Genomic DNA, 21,204 nt, shown 5'->3' on the forward strand with positions numbered 1-21,204 from the left:
TTTTCTTCATCTTTTCTATTTCTGAGGTTTTTAAAAAGAGTTCTTTGGGTTGCAATACACAGGTTGCTAGGCTCCAGCTAGCTACCCGCCAGGAAGACACTGGAATAACAGGAGTGTTGGTGGACTCCTTAATAACTCTATTGAAACGCTCCGTTTGACCATTGGCCTGTGGGTTGTAATTTGACACCCTTTTGTGTACCACACCACACCTATCAAGGAAAGAAGAAAACTCACTACTAACAAATTGTGGACCATTATCCGATACTAACTCAGCTGGAATTCCCTCCCTACAAAATATCTCATCAAGAAATTCAACTACCTGAGAAGACCCAACTTTATCCACTACCTTCAACTCTGGCCATTTAGAAAAGTAATCAATCAATACCAAGATGAAAACAGACTTATTATCTGATAAATCAAGAGGACCAACAATATCAATTCCAAGTTTTTTCCAAGGACACATAGCATACTCAATAGGGGAAATATCCATTTTTGTAGCCAAAGGTTTTACTGACTTATCACTATTGGCACAAGGAGAACAAGAACTGACCCATTTGTCAACCATCCTATCAATACCAGGCCACCAGTAGAATTCACGGATTCTTCTTTTAGTGTGAGACATGCCCATATGGCCCACATGTGCCATGGAAATGATTTTTTTCTCTCAAATCACAAGGAGGAACTATCTTATCTCCCCTAGTTACAAAACCCTGATCACACATCAGTTCCTCTTTTATTTTACTAAAAGATAAATCATTACCAGCAAGTTTTCTTTCTTCAGGCCACCCATGTTTCAAAAAATCCACCACATTGGACAAACAAACATCTTTCCACATAGCGTCTCTCCAAACAGTTTCTGAGATAACACTGGATGACGCATTACACTTTACATCATTAACATCATCAATTGTTAAAACCACATCAATATCCCGAGAAATATTGGAAATAACTTCTGAAACCACACAAGGCAATCTAGACATGCAATCTGCATGAACATTTAAACGGCCAGGCACATATTCCACAACACATTGAAATTCTTGTAGTTTTGCCGCTAAACGTGCTAGACGTGCTGTTAAAGTACGACCACCACCAGCAGCTAACATGTTTATCAAAGGTTTATGGTCGGTTCGCAAACGAAATTTAGTTCCCCAAAGAAACTGCCTAAAATGTTCGACCGCCCAAGTGCAAGCTAGAAGTTCCTTCTCAATGGTGGAGTAATTGAACTCTGCACCCCGCAGAGTTCGAGATGCATAAGAAACTACATATTCCTCACCCATATTCTTTTGCATTAGGACTGAACCAAGACCCACGTTACTAGCATCAACACACACAATGCATTCTTTACCCAAATCAAAAGGTCTTAAAAAAGGAGCATTTAAAATCTCTTTTTTAAGTAATTCAAAAGCAGTCTGTTGTTCCAAACGAATTTAGCATCTTTTTTTAACAGTAACCTTAAAGGATGAACCTTAGATGAGTAATCTTGTACGAATTTACTATAAAACTCCGTAAGGCCCAAAAATGACACCAATTGTTCTTTACTACTAGGTGCTGGTGCCTTAGTTATACTAAGAATGTGGTTGTGTTTGGGTTTGATGCCTTGAGCAGAGATTTCATGTCCCAAGTATTCTACAGTGCTCTGTCTAAATTTACATTTAGCAAATTTCAAAGTCAAACCTTTTCCTTGAACAGATCTCAGTACTTTATCCAGATTCTTGTCGTGATCCTCAAAATTCTTACCGTATATTAAAATATCATCTTGGAAGGCTATGGCGTTATCACAACCCTCCAAAACATCTTTCATTAGTCTCTGGAATACAGACGCCGCACTGGCTAAACCAAATGGCATGCGTCGAAATCGAAACATGCCCTCCGGTGTTATAAAGGTGGTGAGAAATTTAGAATCTTCATGTAGTAACACCTGATGGTAAGCACTAGCCAAGTCTAAGGTTGAAAAGACACAAGCACCAGAGAGCGTAGAAATCAATTCATGAATATGGGGTAGGGGATGTCTATCAACCCAAATTTCACTGTTCAAACTGCGAAGGTCAACACATAGACGAAGTTCGCCATTGCTTTTAATAGATAAAACCACTGGTGAAATTCAATTTGTCCCGGTATGCTAGAGGTACATTTCTGACTTTATGTCGGACTGGTATCGCACTTTCCTTTAGAATAATTTTATGTTTAAAATTTACAAATTCCCCCAGTGTATCAGAAAAGATGTTAGGAAACTTGCTTTTAATTTGGACAGTAAACTCATCATCAACTAAATAAACTGCGGGGGAGGCATTAGGATCCAGTTTAATTCCTAATTTGTGTTGGTGTGGCCAACTTAGGATAGAGGCTCCCTTGGATGCAACATACATTTTTCCTTTAATGCTCCTATGTTTGAACTTAACATCCGCCCACATAAACCCAACTAAATCAATTTTCTGACCAGTATAACCTCCCGGCCGAACATCTGATGGAAGTAGATCTGAAGAATCCCAGTACTTGTTAAAGATGTCTTTGCCAATTATACTGTACCAGGCACATGAGTCTATGAGCATAGAAATTTCTATACCATTTATTAATATAATATCTTTGGGAAAACCTTTGCATTTAGTGTCGCCAACGCATAATAAAGTATTAATTTCCTGAATCTCCTCACAATTTTCAGATTCTGAATCAGTTAGTAAATTTACTTTTTGTGGAGATCTACACATTTTACTAAAATGGCCTGGCTTTTTGCATTTTATACAAATTTTATTCCATGCTGGACAACCTCTGTAATTACCAACATGATCGTTTCCTCCACACCTGTAACAAATCACTTGGGATTTCTTGCCCGTGAATTTGTTGTCCTTTCCAAAATACTCCTTTTTAGTTTGAGTGAAAGGAAACTTTTTTTTTTAATATGGACATCCTTTACCAACGCAACCTCTGGAATTATTACCTTATTTTTAACATCTTGGCTTCTAATCTCGTTAACAAAAAGTTCAGATTGTTCAATACCTTTAGCTATATTTAATACAGCATTGAGAGAAGATTCAGTTCCCATCCATAAACGTTCTTGTATCTTTTTGCTCTTGGTCTTCATCATAATTTGATCTCTTAACACCTGTTCGAAATTAATCGTTTCAAAAGCACATGAACCTGCTAAAGTTCGTAACGCAGCCACATAGTTTTCAATGGACTCATCATTTTTCTGTGCCCTAGAATAGAACTTAAATGTCTCCATCACTGTATTGATTTTCCTTCCAAACCTAGAAGCTAATTGTTTTACTACGACTTCAAAAATGTTAAAATCACCAGCACCCTCTATAGGAGGTAAAGTTTCTAACTCCTTAAGACCTGCACCTCCCAGACACTTTTTTAATAGTGCTAACTTTCTTTTGGGAGAACACCCATCCTCTTCCACCACATCCACATAGGCTAGAAATGTGGGACACCATAAGTCCCATTCTACCTTAGGGTCTCCAGCAGTAGGTAAAAAATGTGAAGGGGAAGCAATATTATTCGACATTTCCAATAAATAATAGTAAACTAAAACACCCCAATTTGTACAACAGAACAGCAGTAAAATAATGAACTAACACAATAAAAGTAGTCACCGTGGTCAATATCGTTTCTTCAATTGAGTTTCATGAAGACAGTCCGATGGAAGAGAAATAACTGTGCAGCAGTTTATTAGATGTGGGCGTTCGTTGTGCGCTGTCAAAAGGAAATGTAATTAATAGTCATCTTTAGCGTGATGCAGCATAGTCGAAACAAGGATGGAAAATAAATAAATCCGCAAAATGGCTGCTACGTTACATCGAAGTGTGTCGCACTTTGACCTCTGTGTGACGCTTTAGACGCTTAGACGAGCGTCGTGTGGAATGTTGACGTAGAGAACACTCTCAGCGGTGAACGAGAACACTGAGACACAGGCGTCAGCGCGAACTCTGGGGCACGCTCAACACAACGCCATGGAATTTCAGGTCAGGTTCAAAACATACAAATCAGCTTTTCGTTTTCTTTGACAATTTAGTCAGGATATTCCCTGTTACGCTTCACACGACACATTGCACAGGCTGAGGCTGATCTTGTAAAAGTAAATATGCCGAAATGAAATATGTAGTGGCATGCTAAATGAAGACGGTGATGATAGACTTAATTAAAAAAAACATGGAAAATACGGCCTTACACTGCCGCAGGTGCGATCAAAGCACAGAGTTAATTGCTGCCGCTGGTGCGATCGTTTTACACAAAAGTAAAATAGTTTAAATAAATACCTTATGAGATGCGTGAACGCTGTTCCTCGATTTAAAAAAAAAAACTGCTTCCTTCCTTCAAAGAGTGAGTCCTTCTTCTTGTTATCCCGATCGTCGCCAATTTATGAAGTAACTTGATACACAGTCTTGAAGTAGGAGCAGTTTATTCAGTAGAGGAAACAGCTTATACAACCACCAAGTTGGGAATGCCAGGAGATCTGAGCAACTCCCACTTACAGAATGTGGAACACAGACCAGAGCATAACAATTCCTATGATGCAATTCTATGATACACACTAACAGGGATACTACAGTGTTCCTTTCAGTGTGGGTCTGGAATTAAAGATACAAGTCCTCCCTCTAACCCTGCTACTTGCTGCTCTCAAAGGAAAGCAAACAAAGTGCGGGCACTGCTGAATGTGTTGCATTGTTGCTAATTGCACCAGAACACGGCATATTGCACGGGTGCCGGATCACTAGTAGCTGCAAGACCCGGCTCCTGACTCTATCCTCTGTGTTTTTAAGCCTCTGCTCTAGAGATGGTCATGCACTGTCTCAAGAGACATGCTATATCTACTTTGTGCGGTTACAACCCGCGCATAGGTTCTGTTTTTTCTTGAACCATCGTCACTCCATTTTTCTTCTCCTTATTTGTCAAGAGCATACATACCTCATGCTTCTTGCAGTGTTTAACTCTCCCGAGAGCACCAACCAACTTGTTTTAAACATACACCGCGGCCATTTTCATCCATTCACCGTTGTGCCGGCACTCCCTGCCCTCCAGTAACATCAGGGAATTTCAGAAAAGAAACCAAACTTGTCAGGACTAAAACAAAATCCCAACCTCGCTTCGTTCCTCTTGCAAGGCAAGTTCCAGTATACAAACTCAGTTCCCAGTTTGTTTATTTTACATTCTTTCCAATATTGTGTACCACTATGTCCCACAGTCAGTGTGCCTCTTTCAGCAAACCTCTCTAACTGTGTTGTTTACATTATTGTTTCTTACGCTCTTGCTTAGCAGGGCAAGAAAGCTGCTCCCCGAGTACGTTTTTGAGCTCAAACAGCACCAAAAGACAGCTCAGTCTCTCTTACGAGACATTTGTCCTGGGTATCCACACACAGAAGTGATGTACAACTGGTTTACCAGGGTGTCTTTGTGTGGGAGGGAAGGGTTACGACAAGACTTTTCCGCTTATGTTTACAATATTAACATGGAACATCAACATACACAGATAAACTGTATTCCAAGATTCAGCATTAGCACCCTTTCGATAACACACGTATCGCTCCCACTGCCTTAAGTCACCTGTGGATTGCAATAAGAGGTGTTCGACATGCAATATGTCCCTAATGAGCCCGGTCCCAAGTATTGGTCATGTTACCTCTTCTCCGAAGCTGTGCTCGCTGCCAGGCAGAGTGCCTTGAAGTCTGCCTCTTCCGTCAAGGGGTATCGGGGTCTATTTCTTTAAAGTTGCCTATTGACTATACTTCACCAAATCCACCAAGCTTCAGTCCTGGGCTTTGAAGCCATTTGCTTCAAAGAAGGCGTTATAGTAGTCAATGTTTAAACATATTTGTTGGAATATAAAGGCGCTTTTCATAAATGAAGTTACACCAATGCACAGGGCTTTATGCAGGGAACAATTTTTACAGGGCAACCAAACTCAAGTAGTGTAAATAATAAAGTGCTTCTTACATAGCCCTAATTAACCATGCCCATTGCCGAGATCGATTGACTATGCCAATGTTTGTTTTCTTCGGAACGTGTTTCCAGCTTTGGTTGTAAATTATATCAATTTGTGCTATCACCTCAAGGGAGTGCACCACACTTTTAAGGGACACCTGACACTCAGTAACATCTATTAAAAAGGTTAATGTTGTTTGGTTATCAATGATCATGTTTCCCAGCTTAATGCACCTGGCATTTAATTATCTACCTTGATTGCTTTTAGGGAAGTGCATTAAACCCCACAAAAACCCTTATAGTTATTTATTGAACCACATTCCATTAGCATTTATTGTAACTATTTTATTTCTACTCTAACTCTTTGCTCAAACAGACTAAATACATCCTGCACAAATTATCTTACAGCCTAAAGATTTTTGGGGCCTTGGAAAAAGGCATATTTTGGTGTCTCCTATTACACGTTGAACTTTCAGAAACAGAGACATGAAATAACCATCTAGAACTTGAGCTGTCTGGTATCGTTCTGACAAATAGTACCAAAATCAAAATTTAACAAGCTTTGATAAAGCCACTTCATGGTGTGTTGTGATTCAGACTGTTTTTAACTTTAGTGTCAAACCAACCTGTTTCTCCCATTGTGGAAAGGAGATATTAAGGTTGACTTGGTGGATGCTTAGTAGACTAGTGCATTATATTAAATGCAATATCAAAATAAGACATATGCACATCACAATTAAAATGTATCTTTAAAAAAAAAAGTTTTATGGAGTTTTATATTGCGTGAACTTGACCCGAAGGTTTCAGAGCGCTTTACACAAGCACCAGTTGTGTTACATGAGGACACATTTCTTTTTGTTAGGCACAGGGAGATTACGTGATTTGCGCGTCTTTGCCAAGTCTCAAACCTGGTTCTCCAGATTTGAGATGGACCGCCCTAGCCATTGAGCCACATATAGTCACAAGATATTGGTAACCAGAAATGAATCCTTTTTCACTACAGACCCCCCAGGATATAGCGTCGTGGATTAGCAAATTTAGCGGTACAAATATGGAAATTTAGCTTCACAAATATGGAAATTTTGCGACATTTTGCAACACTTTATTTTGCAATTTTTTCTACAACAAACACAGATATCTTGGTTTTTCTGAGCTATTTTACAACATGAAGCTATGTATATTTGGTTTATTTACAATTTAGACAATTTGTTTTGCTTCAAGGCTACATATAGGACATAAACATGTTATTGAATTAATGCCCACGGAACCTGTATGCTTGTCGTGTTAATCTTGGCCATGTATCTGCAGTTCGTCTGAGCAGTCCAAACCTAGCCCTATATTGTGCTGCTGTTTATAATGCAAGAACAATAATGCTCGGATGGATTGCTCTGAGAGGGACCGTCATCTGGCTGACACAATAATTTTGTAGATGCTGTTGCTCCTTTCAGCATCTGCAGAACTGGTCACACAGTCCTGGTCAGCCATCCCATGCCAAAAGAGGTCAGTGTCAATCACCCCAGAAACAGATGCCTGTACTGCTTCCGGGCCTACATGTACAAAGTGGAGGCGAAGCTCCTGATCGGGAACTTCACTCAAACTAGGGATGGCTGAATATGCTTCTCGTCCTTAGGCAGGATGCAGAGTCGTGCAGGATTGAAAAGGCGCACTTGCTTCAAGAACCCAATACCTGGTTGGGCCTCCCCCATGTATTTTCCCACCTTTTCCAGAGAATTTTCAAAAGCTTCATTAGGCTGGGCTGTCGTTTTCTTTTCTGTGTCAGAGATAATTTAGCCCCTGCAGTGGTCTGTAGAAATGGTTTTAGTGACTCCACAGTGAGGACTGAATTTTTGTTAGGTTCATGTGGAGGTCCCCCAAATAATCATACACCTTCATTGTCACTGGTGTCTGACTCTGGAATAAGTCCATCAGATGTAAAATGTTTTGGCATTTTTCTGCCACAATGTCCAATTAAACTTTAATGCAGTTTTCTTTGGTCGCTGTTCAAAATCCTTTGCAGATTTTCAAGGTAATCTGGGGGAGACTTGCTGAGATGCCACTTTGACTCAACAAACCCAGCATAGGCCTCAAAGTGCTTGCAGTGGTACTGAACAGCTGCAAACCAAGAATTCCACTGGGTACTGCAAGGGTCAGGTGCCATCTGTGGTTTCATACCATGGTTCTCAGCAAGATGGTGCAGGTAGCTTCTCGTCTGCTACCGGCCATGTAAAAGATGCGCGAGAAGTACCGAAGAAAAGCATTTAGCTCCACAAAAGGCTTCCTAAAAGACTCTCCAATAAGGTTCATTATGTGTGCCAAGCAGGTGATATGTATGGAGTTTGTATACAGATTTCTCAACACAGTGTGGTATGCCTTGAGCATGTATGCTGCATTGTCAGTTCTGAAAAGCTATGCTGTACTCTGTGAACACCTTCACAACTACTTGCGCTACAGTTCCATGGTTGCACTGTGAGAGGAACAGGGTGTCTGCTAGGTGGGTGTGGATCTGATGGCCACCTTGCGCAGAGACCACGGCAAATAACACATTCAATACACACTGCCCTTCCACATCCGGTGTCTCATCAAATACAACACTGATCTTTTGATCTTGCGAGTGTTCTTTCAGCTCGTTCTTGGCTCCTATATATCTCTCTAGGAGATAACGTTCGTGAAGCTGAGGACTTCCAGGTATCGCTCCACCATTTCGTACTCGCTCGTGGAGAAACTTGCACAACACAGGGTGGTCGGTTTTGCTCAGTGGAATGTTCAGCGCTGTGCAGACATTGACCCACTCACTTATAATTTCCTGGTTTGAGGCACCGGCAACTGTACTCTTTGTGAAAAGTGAGTTCACAGTTATCTGACGGGCACATTTTGGCAAAGAGTGAGGGTCTGGATCATCTGAACAGCGCTTCAAGTGTTTTTGTGACCGCACATCGACTGTGTGTTTCCAGATGTGGTCCACTGCCACATTGCACACACTGCAAAACAACACGCCACCATCAGCATGCATCACGGTGCTGTACTCTCTGGCCTGATCTGCTGCGGTTATATGAGTAGGTAGATGTGATCGGTGGTTCACAGTCTTCACAGGCTGCAGAAACTTCTCCATCGTGCTTTTGGTTTTTGGTGGCTTGTTTCTCCCTTGGAATACAAAAGATCTCGGGCTTGTGGCGATACTCACGTAACTCACCAGCAAATATATTTGGTGTTACTAGATGTGTTCCAAAGGGGAAAAGGGCATTGCAATTGTTGAATGGAAAGTTAAGAAAACGTAGGGAAGCAATGATTAAAAATGCATGTAACTCTGAAGCACCTGCAAATGGCAAACAATTTGAAAACTTCTTGGGACAGATCCGCAATGGGAAACGGCACTCCTGAAACGGCGTTGAGCAAACAATGTTAACACAGCAAAAACAACCCTGCCCCAAAGTGCCTGCAAATAAACAAAAACATTTGGAGAAAAACAAAAAAAAGGGGAAGGATGAGCCACCTGCAAAGAAAGTGAAACCTAACCGTTCAAAACAAATTTGTACAAGTGTACTTTGTAGGAGCACATAAGCCAGGCGTATTCACTCGGGCGTCGGGGGGGCAACAGTGCTGAACCGGTGTTTAGGGACAATCCCAAGACAGCCCCAAACCACCCCCAAGAAAAACAAAAAACAAAATAACAATTATGAAACCCACATGATCGCACAGAATCCCATCACCAAACCATGCACAGCGCTCCCACCCATCGCAAGTAGGACTTCACAAATATGGGTGGTGACCTCAAACTTCTGCCCTTTAACATATGTAGTATTCATCTCCCCGGAAGTGTACAGTAACCAAAACTTACCCGTGCTGTGCAGCAGCAAGCATATATTAGTTGCCAGACAGCCCAATGGCTTTTGAACCAGCAGAGTCTTTCCTCCAGGACTCTACAAAAAGAAGAAAAAAAGAGTTAGAGAAGGCTCGGCTAGCCCTTCCCATGGCACCTGTGCCACAACACAACACTGCCACCTCCCCCACTACACCTCTTTAAAAACCACAACACCCCCATATGCCCCCAGGGCCCGCCGCACACTGGGCACACGGGCACATTGGGCACACGGCGGGTCAAAACTTACCTGTGCTGTGCACCGGCTCTTCAACCAGCAGATTCTTCCCTACGAGGCTCTACTCTACAAAAGAAGAAAAAAAGAGTTAGAGCAGGCTCGGCTAGCCCTTCCCATGGCACCTGTGCCACAACACTGCCACCTCCCCCACTACGCCTCTTTATAAACCACAGCACCCCCATATGCCCCCTTGGCCTGTATGCCCAGCGGGCGCAAAAACAATGCCCCCGGGTCCGCCGCACACTGGGCACACAGTGGGGCCAAAACTTACCTGTGCTGTGCACAAGCTCTTCAACAGCAGATTCTTCCCGACAAGGCTCTACAAAAGAAGAAAAAAAGAGTTAGAGCAGGGCCGGCTAGCCCTTCCTATGGCACCTGTGCCACAACATTGCCACCTCCCCCACTACGCCTCTTCAAAAACCACAGCACCTCCTTATGCCCCAAGGCCCGCCGCATACTGGGCACACGGTGGGGCCAAAACTTACCTGTGCTGTGCACCGGTTCTTCGACAGCAGATTCTTCCCGACGAGGCTCTACAAAAGAAAAAAAAAGAGTTAGAGCAGGGTCGGCTAGCCCTTCCTATGGCACCTGTGCCACAACACTGCCACCTCCCCCACTACGCCTCTTTAAAAACCACAGCAACCCCATATGCCCCCAGGGCCCGCCGCACATTGGGCACACGGCGGGGCCAAAACTAACCTGTGCTGTGCACTGGCTCTTCAACAGCATATTCTTCCTGACAAGGCTCTACAAAAGAAGAAAAAAAGAGTCAGCGCAGGCTTGGCTAGCCCTTCCTATCGCACCTGTGCCACAACACTGCCACCTCCCCTACTACGCCCACAGCACCCCCATATGCCTGCCGTGTGCCCCGTGTGCGGTGGGCCCAGAAAGAATGCCCCCCTGGGCCCGCCGCACACTGGCCTGGCACGTGGTGGGCCCAACATGAACTTTAAAAAAAAAAGTATAGTATGCCCGCCACGTGCCCCTTGTGCGGCTGACCCATAAAGAACGCCCCCCTGGGCCTGCCGCACACTGGGCACGCGGCGGGCCCAACATTTGCTTAAAAAAAAAAATGATGCCCCCCCAGGGCCCGCCGCGTGCCCCTTGTGCGGTGGTCCCAAAATTAATGCCCAACATTTCCTTTTTTTTTTTTAAAGTATGCCCACCAGGGCCCGCCGCACAGGGGGCACGCGACGGGCCCTGGCAGGCATACTGGCCTGGCATGTGGTGGGCCCAACATGAACTTTAAAAAAAAGTATGCCCGCCACGTACCCCTTGTGCGGCTGGCCCAGAAAGAATGCCCCCCCCCCCTGGGCCTGCCGCACACTGGGCACGCGGCGGGCCCAACATTTGCTTAAAAAAAAAAGTATGCTCTCCAGGGCCCGCCGCGTGCCCCGTGTGCGGCAGGCCCAAAATGATTGCCCCCCCGGGGCCCGCCGCACACTGGGCACACGGCGGGCCCAACAATTGCAGAAAAAACTAAATTCCCCCCAGGGCCCACGGCGTGCCCCTTGTGCAGCGGGCCAAAAAAGAATGCCCCCCCTACGCCCGCCGCACATTGGGCACGCGGTGGGCCCAACATTTGCAGCAGAAAAAAAAGTATGCCCCCCCACGGCCCTCTGCATGCCCCGTGTGCGGCGGGCCCAACATTGCTTTAAAAAAAACATTATGCCCCCCAGGGCCCACCGCATGCCCCGAGTGCGGCGGGCCTACAGCAACAAGTACAACAAGGCGGCGCAGCAGCACTAGGACCTACCTGGGTAGAAGAGACCAGACCCCTCAGCATCAGCAGGAAATCGTGAATATGGAAAGCAGCAGCAGGGCAGCTGAGCAGGTATGGGGTGTAAATAAACACTCCACCTCGCCTGCCTCCTGTGAAGACCCTGAGGATCCTCCTTCTATTGGCTCCATGGCGAGAGCCACCGGGCCAACAGAAGGGGTCGGGTTTTGCGGGCAGTTTAGTAAAAATTGCAGTATTTTTACAAAACTGCCGATTTCGTAATTTTTTTGCAAATCGCGGAATCCTGGAGGGTCTGACTAATGGTGTTTTTGCTGCAAGAGTGAAAATGTAATCACTGCAGTAAGGATATGTACCACTCATTTGTGTACAATCATATACTGGTCTCCATAGTTCCCATTCATTGCATTGTCCCTCTACTGTTTCTATTTGTGGACTTCTCTTAGAGTTACCATAAGCTTTGAGGAGTATGAGAAATGGGAGGGAGTGGGAGAAAAAAAAGGACAGAGGGCTAAAGGCTGCACTAAAGTAAGAGAGGTAAGGTATAAGGAGACAGGTGGTAGAGATAGAGATGAGGTAGAGAGATAGGTGAGCAGGGAGAGAGACATAAGGAAACGAGAGAAAGGCAAGGTAACCAGAATGAAAGATACAGTGAGGTAGAAAAGGAAGAGACACAGAAATAGAGTTACAGTTGTGTAAGGTTATAGACTGAAGCATAAAGGTAGAGCAAGAGATATGTAGAAGGGACTGTAGAGAGGGTGAGGTGTGGGGTACACAGCAGGATTAAATGGAGAGAGGGTGGTAAGATAGAAAGAGGTATTACAGAGAAGTAAACAAAGAAAGTGCTATACAGGAAGAGAAGTCTTGAGGTAAAGATAGAAACAAAGGGAGACATAAGACAGAGAGAGATGTGAGGTAGCGAAAGGGGCAACAATAGAAGGTTTGGAGAAAGACAGGCCAGGTAAAAATAGCAGAGAGACTCAGAGAAAGGAAGAGAGAGAGAGATAGAAAATTCATTTATTTGGACATTTGTCCATAAAACTTTCTAGTTCTAAAGCTACTGGTAAGCTAAAACAAGCATTGGCAAAGCCAATAGATCTCGACAATGTCCGAGTGATTGGACTTGTCAATGTGAATGTCTTTTAGCCATGTTGTCTAGCAGCACATCTGCTGTTCAGAATGACTGAAAATCACTGAAAGCCCAGAATCACGGGATGTTGAGCTGACTCTGCATCTCTTTACTCGCCATGTTGAGTTTATTTTCCTGCCCCTCCTAACACAAACAAGTGATATGATGTGGCCTGTGCTGGCCACATCATAGTGCTATTTTCAGTTACTTTCAGACAGTATTTTAGAGTGGTGCTCTACCCTTCCAAGTATCTCTTTTTTAAGCAACACAACTTTAGTTGCCTCCTTTAGAGTGTCTGTACTCCTTTATATAAATGCGACGGAGGCAAGGTCTTTGAATTCAATATTATTTAAGCCGGGAAGAGCTGAACCATCTGATCCGTGTATTTCAGGGTTATTTGGATTATTTTTTGAAGTAGGTACCTTCTCTCCTATCATTATTGTGTCTGTTTCATTATTTTTATAACGCCCTCCCCCTCCTCCTAAGACAGACTGCCGACCTCCCGGCATTCAGAAGACTGCTCAAGACCTGGCTCTTCCACCACTAGCTGCAGCTCCTCCTCCCCCCCCCAGCGCCTTGAGACCCTAGCGGGTAAGCAGTGCGCTTTACAAATTCCCTGATTGATTGATTGATTGATAACCCTTTGCATGGTTTTGTGCACGGCTTCCATTCCAGCTTTAAAGATATTTAAAAAAAATATTTTTATTAATCATATAAATGTTCCATTTTCATAATCAAATATCAGCAAGCGGATGTACTTTGGCACCATCCGGAGTAAGAGGTACAAATATACATATACACGGCACAGATTATAGTCATAACACCTAATACAACTCAGTTTTACTACTATATCATTATCCTCTCTTGCCCCCCTCCCTCTAGGTCCTGTACTTCTCCCATGGGTTCCAGATTTCCCCCCATTTTTGGGGCATCCTCTGCTTTTGTATACTACTTTTTCTCCCTGCTTGCACCAGTCCAGGTCCTGCGTCCAATTGGTAAGTCTCGGTGGGTCTAGCGCCCCCCCATGCCCTTGCTATGTTTTGCTTCTCCACGGCGAGGCCAGCATAAGCCACGTCTTTGTGTGTGTGGGCCACCTATTCTCTCCTGTGACTCCCAGCAAGTGCTATCGCGCATCCAGGTGAATAGGCAGGCCTCCCAAACCGGCCATTACTCCAACGACTCCTTCCCAGTATCTCTGGATCTTGGTGGATCTTGGGACATGCCCAGATTATGTGGTAGAAAGTGCCCGCCTCCCCACGCCCCATACCCCCTAGCACAGAGGTCTGTATCAGATCTGCTTATCTTATGTTGGAGTATACAGGGAGTATATGACCTATGTAGGATCATGAGTTGAATTAACCTGAATCTTGCCCTCATGGCCACTTCCCTGGGGTTCTGAATCGCTTCCTGCCAGTTATCATCCTCAAGCAGTCCCACATCTGACTCCAAGGCTTCCCATAAGCGGGCCCAAAGGGCCTGGGAGGTTGTTCATTAATTTCCAGAATGTGAGGGAAACCGTTATTGATCATGGGGTCTAATATTAACCGGTCTTCCAGTGGGGAGTATTCAGGCAGCCACTACCCCCTCTGGCACGTGGCGTAGTAAAGCATATCTCAGTTGTAAGTACCAAAACTGCTCTCCGTCAGCCATTTGATATTTTATCTTGAGGTCTGTAAACGTGAGCATGGTTCCATTCCGCCACACGTCCCCAAGGGTGTCTATACCAATAAGGCTCAATCTATGGAATCCCTGAAGGCATCCCACGTTGCCCAGCGCATCGCTTTCCCATAGTGGCGTTTGTTGCGTCAATTTGGATTCCCATCCCCCTAGTCTGTTGGCCGAGTGCCATACTTCAACCACCGTGCGAGTATGGGCAGGCAGGGACCTCACCCCTCTCCTGCGGTATAGAGTCGCAAGATACCCTCGGTCCCCCCATGACGTATCGGTTAACACAGTATGCCGGTTCCACCTGGGGAGCGAAGGCCCAGCCATTAATTTGGACCAATTGGCCTGCCAGATAATACCATTGAACGTCTGGGACCGCTAATCCATCCTCAAAGACCTCCCGCTGGAGTTTGCGTAGAGCCAAACGTGGCTTGCCTCCCTCCCACAGGAGGCTGGGATGTTCTCCCTCAATTGCCCGAAACAAAGTATCCGGGATCCTGTGTGGGGTGTTCTGTAGTGTATATAGTAGGGGTGGTAGGGCCATCATTTTAAACAAGACTGCTCTGCCCATGAGAGATATGTGCCACATCTTCCCGTAGTCTTTTCAGTTGTGGGTGGATATTTAAGTTTAGGAAGTCCTCAGCCGACTTTGTGATCCACATCCCTAGGTATCTGAATGTGTCGTGTTGTGTGAGGGCCGCGCAGTTTGCCATAAGAGGCGGGAGTCCTCCGGCAAGATTAAAAATAAGGGATTTGTCCCAGTTTATCTGATACCCTGATACCCGGAGTATGTACTGAAGAGTCGGAGTAGGTTGATGAGTCTGTGGAATGTCTGCCTCGGTCTGTGTGCGTATAGCAGTACATTGTCAGCATACAGTGACATGCGCTCCTCCCACCCGCCCCCAACATTGATACCCCAGACAATGGGGTTCCCTCGGATCCATGCCATCAGTGGTTCCAGCGCCATCTGTCCTATGTGGACAGCGCTGGCAGTGAAATATCGCAAAGCAATTCGACACTCTCTCCTTTTGTCCTGCTCATCACTGATTGGTATAGTGACTCATACTATGTTTTGAAGGCCTCAGCAATGTCCGTACCGGAGCGTCGTACCACATTGTCACCCTCTCGGATTTGTGCGAGTCAGTTCTGTTCTCTATCTCTCTTCTCCAACCATGCTATAAGTCTGTTAGCCTTGTCTCCTAGGTCATGTAGATGCCTTTGTGTGGCAACTGCAAACTGTTGAGTAGCATCTTTCTCTAGGTCCCTGAGCTCCCTTTGCTTAATGTGTACCCTGTGTCTAAGGTCAGAGTTGCCCGTCTCTTTGTATTGTATAGCCTATTCGATGGTGGTAATTTTGTTTTCTAGCTCAGTACACCCGAAGCGCCTCTCCTTTCTCTGTCACCCTGACACTGCCTGTAGGTATCCCATGCCACCACTTTATATGCCTCCCATAGAATGCAAAGTGATTCGAACAACCCTGCGTTTTTTGTCTTTTGTTCGCTCTCTGAATTTATCTTGGAGTTCCCTATCTTTGAACTGCCACGCAGCCATACGCGGTGGAAGGGTATCGTTTCTAATAGGGCCCTGTAGCAGACCCTCGACCGGCGCGTGGTCAAATATGCCCCTTGCTATAAGCTGTGCCCCATGAAAGTGTCCCACGTTCATGCAAGAGGTAGTCAAGACGTGCTCCGCTACCATGTGCTGCAGAAATATGGGTGTACTCAGTAGCGGCCCGTGGTGGGAGTGCTGCCAGGCTCTGACGTCGGGCGGGGGAGGGTCAGGGTTGGGGGTAGTAAACTACGGATTACGGCCGATTAGAGGTAAGTAAACATTTTAAATAAATAAAATGAATTTCGTTGCGCTGGTGTCCTGCCTCTCGGTTGGATTGTGTAGCCTCCATAAATCCGAGAGGCCCATTGCCTTCACAAAGGCCCTAAGGGAGTCTGTTCCCCCTGCCTGGGCAGGCACCACTGTTCTATCCAGGTCCTGTGCCATTACTGCATTCAAGTCCCCTCCCAAGATAAGCACAACTGGGGGCATGTCCAGTAGGGGTTTTCTCAGCTCCGGGAGGGTCCCCATGTGTAGCCTTGGCGGGATGTATGCTGAGCATAGGTTTAGGTTCTGGCCTTCCCAAGTCCCAGCCAGAGCCACAAATCTACTTAAGGGGTCCGCCCATGTGTGGTTAGGTATTAGGGGTATTGAGTTTTTAGGTAGAATCGCCACGCCCCTGGAGCCAAATGTAAAACCGGCATGAGCCAAGAGGGTGTTTCCAAATCTGTTTAGTGCTAGATAGTGATTGCCTCTCAGATGTGTCTCTTGTAGAAAGACTAGATCAGGGGAGTGTCTACGTAGGTATTGTAGGACCATGGTCCACTTCATTTTGTTCCCTAATCCATTGACGTTCCACGTTAGGATTTTCAATATGGCTGTAGATTGTGATGAAATGTCTGTGATCATGTGAGTGTGGGTCTGGCATTTTTTCCAGCTTCCCTCCTTGTCCCTCTCTCCCGTAACATTTGCCCAGTATATCCTGCCTGCATTGATGATTGAAGGATTGGATCGTAAAAACACACGCTAAACATTACAGTAAACTTCGTGGTCTATGCCCCTTTGCATAAACCCCCCTCCCTGCTATCCTGCACTGTAGGTTCAAAACTACCCACTTCCCCAGTTTGAAAAGCACCTGTCGCCCAACTAAAAGCATTAACCTTTAATCAGGGGCCGCCACACGCCGCCACTTACATACAAACGGCTGCCCCCGCCCTTCTTACAATTGTATCAGTATGTAGCATTTCGTGTGCCCGGGCCCATGTCCCGGGTTAAACCTCCTCCTCTGGTACAAAAGGAGCCTTTGTTACCTGCTGCGTTCATTGTTTTCACCATCTCTTCCCTTATACAGCTCGTTCTCTGACCCTTCCCCTAGGCCTAATGAGTTTCCTTGTGCCCCCACCTCCCACACCTCTATTATTCCGAGTTCAAGGAGTCAGCCTCCGGACGGCGACCCACCCTCCATGTGCTCAGTTCATATCCCCTGAGGCGATGCGTCCCTCTGGTCCCTGCTTCTTAAATCCTGTCCATTCCACGGCTGTCGCTTGACCCTCTGCCCTCCCTCCAGCCACTCCCACACCTCGCTGAGCGTCGGAAAGTATCATGACTTACCATTATCTAGTACCCCCAGCTTCATCTTGGCTAGAAATAACATCATGTACTTGAGATTCTCTCTCCGCAGTTTTCTTTTGACCTCATCAAATGTGCTTCGCTGTCTCTGAAGCATGAGGGTGAAGTCATGGAAAAAACGGATTGATGCATTTTCGAAGGCTAATTCTCCTTTTTAGCCGGGCTGCTTGTAGAACAGCATCCCAATCTCGATAGTTTAGTATCCGTGCTATGATGGTTCTTGGTGGGGACCCCGGTTTCGGTGGTGGCACTGGAGCTCTATGTGCCCTTTCCACTGAAAAGAGAGCAGACAGGCACTTGGGTTTGAGATGCTGGAGTATCAGTTCCTCCCGGAATAGGTCCACATTGGGGCCTCCCTCCCCTCAGGCACCCCCACCAACCTGATGTTATTTCAGCGGGTCCTTCCCTTCTGGTCTTCCAGCTTTGCCGCCATGACCTTGTGTTGGTGTGTAAGTTGCTGTACTCCGTCTTCCAATTTTCTGGTGGTCGCTGATGTTCGTTTCCTCTACAGCGACCTTTTCTGAGGTCTTACTCATGTCTGCCCGCAGGAGGTTCACCTCAATTTTAACCCTGTCCATTTTGGATTCCAGGGTCATTCCCAACTCCTGTATGGCTGTCATGATGGCCCCCAAGGAGGGTTCCATTGTCTCCTGGCTTCCCATTGCCGCTGCGTTCTCACCCATCATAGCCCTAGGCACTGTGTACTTGTCCAATTTGTTAGTCTGACACTGGGGCCATTTGGGTCGCATTGTGATTTCTGCCTGTTGGGGGGGGGGTGGCAGTTCCTCCACACCTCGACCTAGCCCGCCACCTTACCTCCTGTTCTTTTATCTGTTATGCCACTGGTGCCAGTCAAAAGGCAGAGGGAGATACTATCCAAGGGACCCGGATTAATCCTGGCCCCAACAGCTCAGTCCAGGGGCGTACAGCACTCCCTCTTGCTGGGCTGCATGTGGTCCCCGCTGTCCCAGTCGCTCCCAATCAGCAGGATCATCAGGCGGGTGCCCACCACTGGCCGTGCACCCTACCCACCTCATCAGGCCTCGTCCGTTGCAAGAGTGTTCTTGCACCCAGTGTGCGCTCCATGTGCCCCCCCACCTGGTCCCAATGGGCTTGCTGGAAAGGTGAAGTTTGTGTCCTGTATTGGTGATCCAGCCAGCTCAATCTCACCCAGGGGCAAGGGGAGAAATAACTCAGCCCAAGATGGCTCCAGTGGAGGTCGAATAGGGGGGACTGCGGCACTCACCTGATGGGCCCCTGTGTCTTCAGGCCTCCTGGGGTGCTCGCTCTGTCAGTCTCCCCCCTCGCTTCTCATATGCTCATCTTCCCGTTCGAGGAAGTTTAAAATGGGGGCACCTCACTTGTGGCGGCAGAGGAGGAGGTCCGCAGCTTCACACTGCTTCACTGAGGCCCACAGCCCACAGCGTTGTTGTCTTTCACTCACCCCAACGAGGAGGGGGAAGCAAGGGGGCCCGATACAGGTCCAGCCGCCCGGTAGAGGATTTTTCCCAGCTGGGGCATTCCACAAGCAGCAGCCAAGAAGTAGATTTACAGCTAGAGTCCCATCTCGTAGCGCCCAGTCCGTTAGGCCCTGATGTCAGCAGGCCCCTGGGAGTCACTTCTGCTATCTCCAATAGTTGCGTGGGGGGCCCTCGGCATCAACCCAGTTGCCCTGCTCCAGGTCCGGGTCACCTCCAGCGGCGACCCACAGGAGGACGGTAAGCAGTTTCCTCTGCCTCACCAGAGCCCGCACCAGATGCAGGTGGTAGGGCCCCGGTGTGAGCGGGCCTCTAGGTGTGTCTCTGTCAACTCGGTGCTGAGTCCGATCGCAGCAGCCGCTGTCTTGGACACCTTGGCGATCCCAATGCATCGGGGCAGGGCGGATGTCCTCAGGATTTCACGAAGGATGAGAAGGCAGCCGCGGAGCTCAAGCACTACACGGCCATCTTGGCCGGCGCCAGACCACACCCCCAGCTTTAAAGGTATTTGATCAAATTCTAGGTTCTTCTTCTGAGCTACAGCGGGCACTGACATCTTAGATGCACTATGTGTAGGGTGAATTGCTTCGTTGTCCCTGTCTGAGTTGCATGTTGGTATATTTGCTCAGTTGCTCCAAACTGACTGCGACGTCTCGAGAAAGGTTTGTAGTGCGCTTGGTGAAGAGCTGCCTGGGACTAGGCTTTTCTCCTTGGAGGGCGATAAACTCCATGATTTTTTAAAGATAGTCAAGAATTTTGAGTTTGATTTTGCCTGATATTTATATTTCTTGTTTAGCTTCTTCAGACATTTTTTGTTCTTTTTTTAACATTTATTTGCATATGGGTCTGTACTGATTGGGCCCGATAATTCAAAGATTGAGGAGCCCACTTTTAACTCCTGCAAAGGCATACAATCCCGTGGATTGGTGTTTCCTGTGCTTGATCATCCAGTAGCCATCCTGAATCTGAGTCATCACTTGTACATGGGAGGACTCTGATTGGAATGTCCTCTGTAGCAGAGTCTGCATCATTGCTTGTGCATGACAGAGCTATAACTTTGCAGTCCTCAGCAACAGAGTCTACAACAGGGTCCGGCTCATGTCTTGACCTAGAACTGAGTTTAGTTGTGTTACACTCCATCACTTTACCCACCATTAGCCCTTGCAAAGCAGCAATCTTTTCCAATAGAAGTTGGCAACAACACGGATTGACAGGCTTTTCCACCATTTGCTGTACTTTCATGATGAGAGATTTCAAGCTATCTAGCCGTGTTTCAATTCTTTTAACGTAGTTTGCCTGAATTTATAGGACTAATATTTGCGTGCCTTGTTTGTCCGCATGCATTCTCACAGTATGACTCATTGCAGTCAAGATATTTTCCATAGCAGACCAACAGCACCAATTGATTCCTTCAGAAGTGTCCTCTACCTAAGTTGTGATCGTTTATTGGCTTTGGCTTTTGCTTTGGGTTTGAGTTTGATTTAGCAGAGTTGAGGTTCTCACTGGATGAGCATTGCTCAGTAACTTTTGTGCCGTTATGTGGAGAGGAGCTGATTACTAGGTGCCCACTGAGGAACGATCGGGACGTCAAGGTGAATTCCACAGAATTTGATTGCTGAGGATGGGGTTATAGGGATCTGCAATGTTAAGGATCTCTGCATCCCCTATATAGTGCTCCTTTAACTTGTCTAGCACCTCTCTGTAGATGGTCATAAGGGGCTTGGTTCCACTCCAACTGAAGGAGTACACAATTGGGCCTACTGTGAGCAATATGATTCGTGGTCTCCAAAGGAATCTCCTCCTTGGCCACTGGTGCCCCCTGTGCAGACTTTAACATTAGGACGGGCACTATTATGATTTCAGGGGAGAGGGTCCTAGACGGTTTCATGGATAGCTCATCCCCCTCCAATTTTACTGCTTGATTGTTTGCTGTACATCCTTAACTGGCATACCCTTCAGTCGTGTGGGTACCTTCGTGGCTGCACTTTTTCCAGTTACTGTTTA

The sequence above is a fragment of the Lissotriton helveticus genome, chromosome 1_1 (assembly GCF_964261635.1).
Source record: "Lissotriton helveticus chromosome 1_1, aLisHel1.1, whole genome shotgun sequence".
NCBI classification, from domain to species: domain Eukaryota; kingdom Metazoa; phylum Chordata; class Amphibia; order Caudata; family Salamandridae; genus Lissotriton; species Lissotriton helveticus.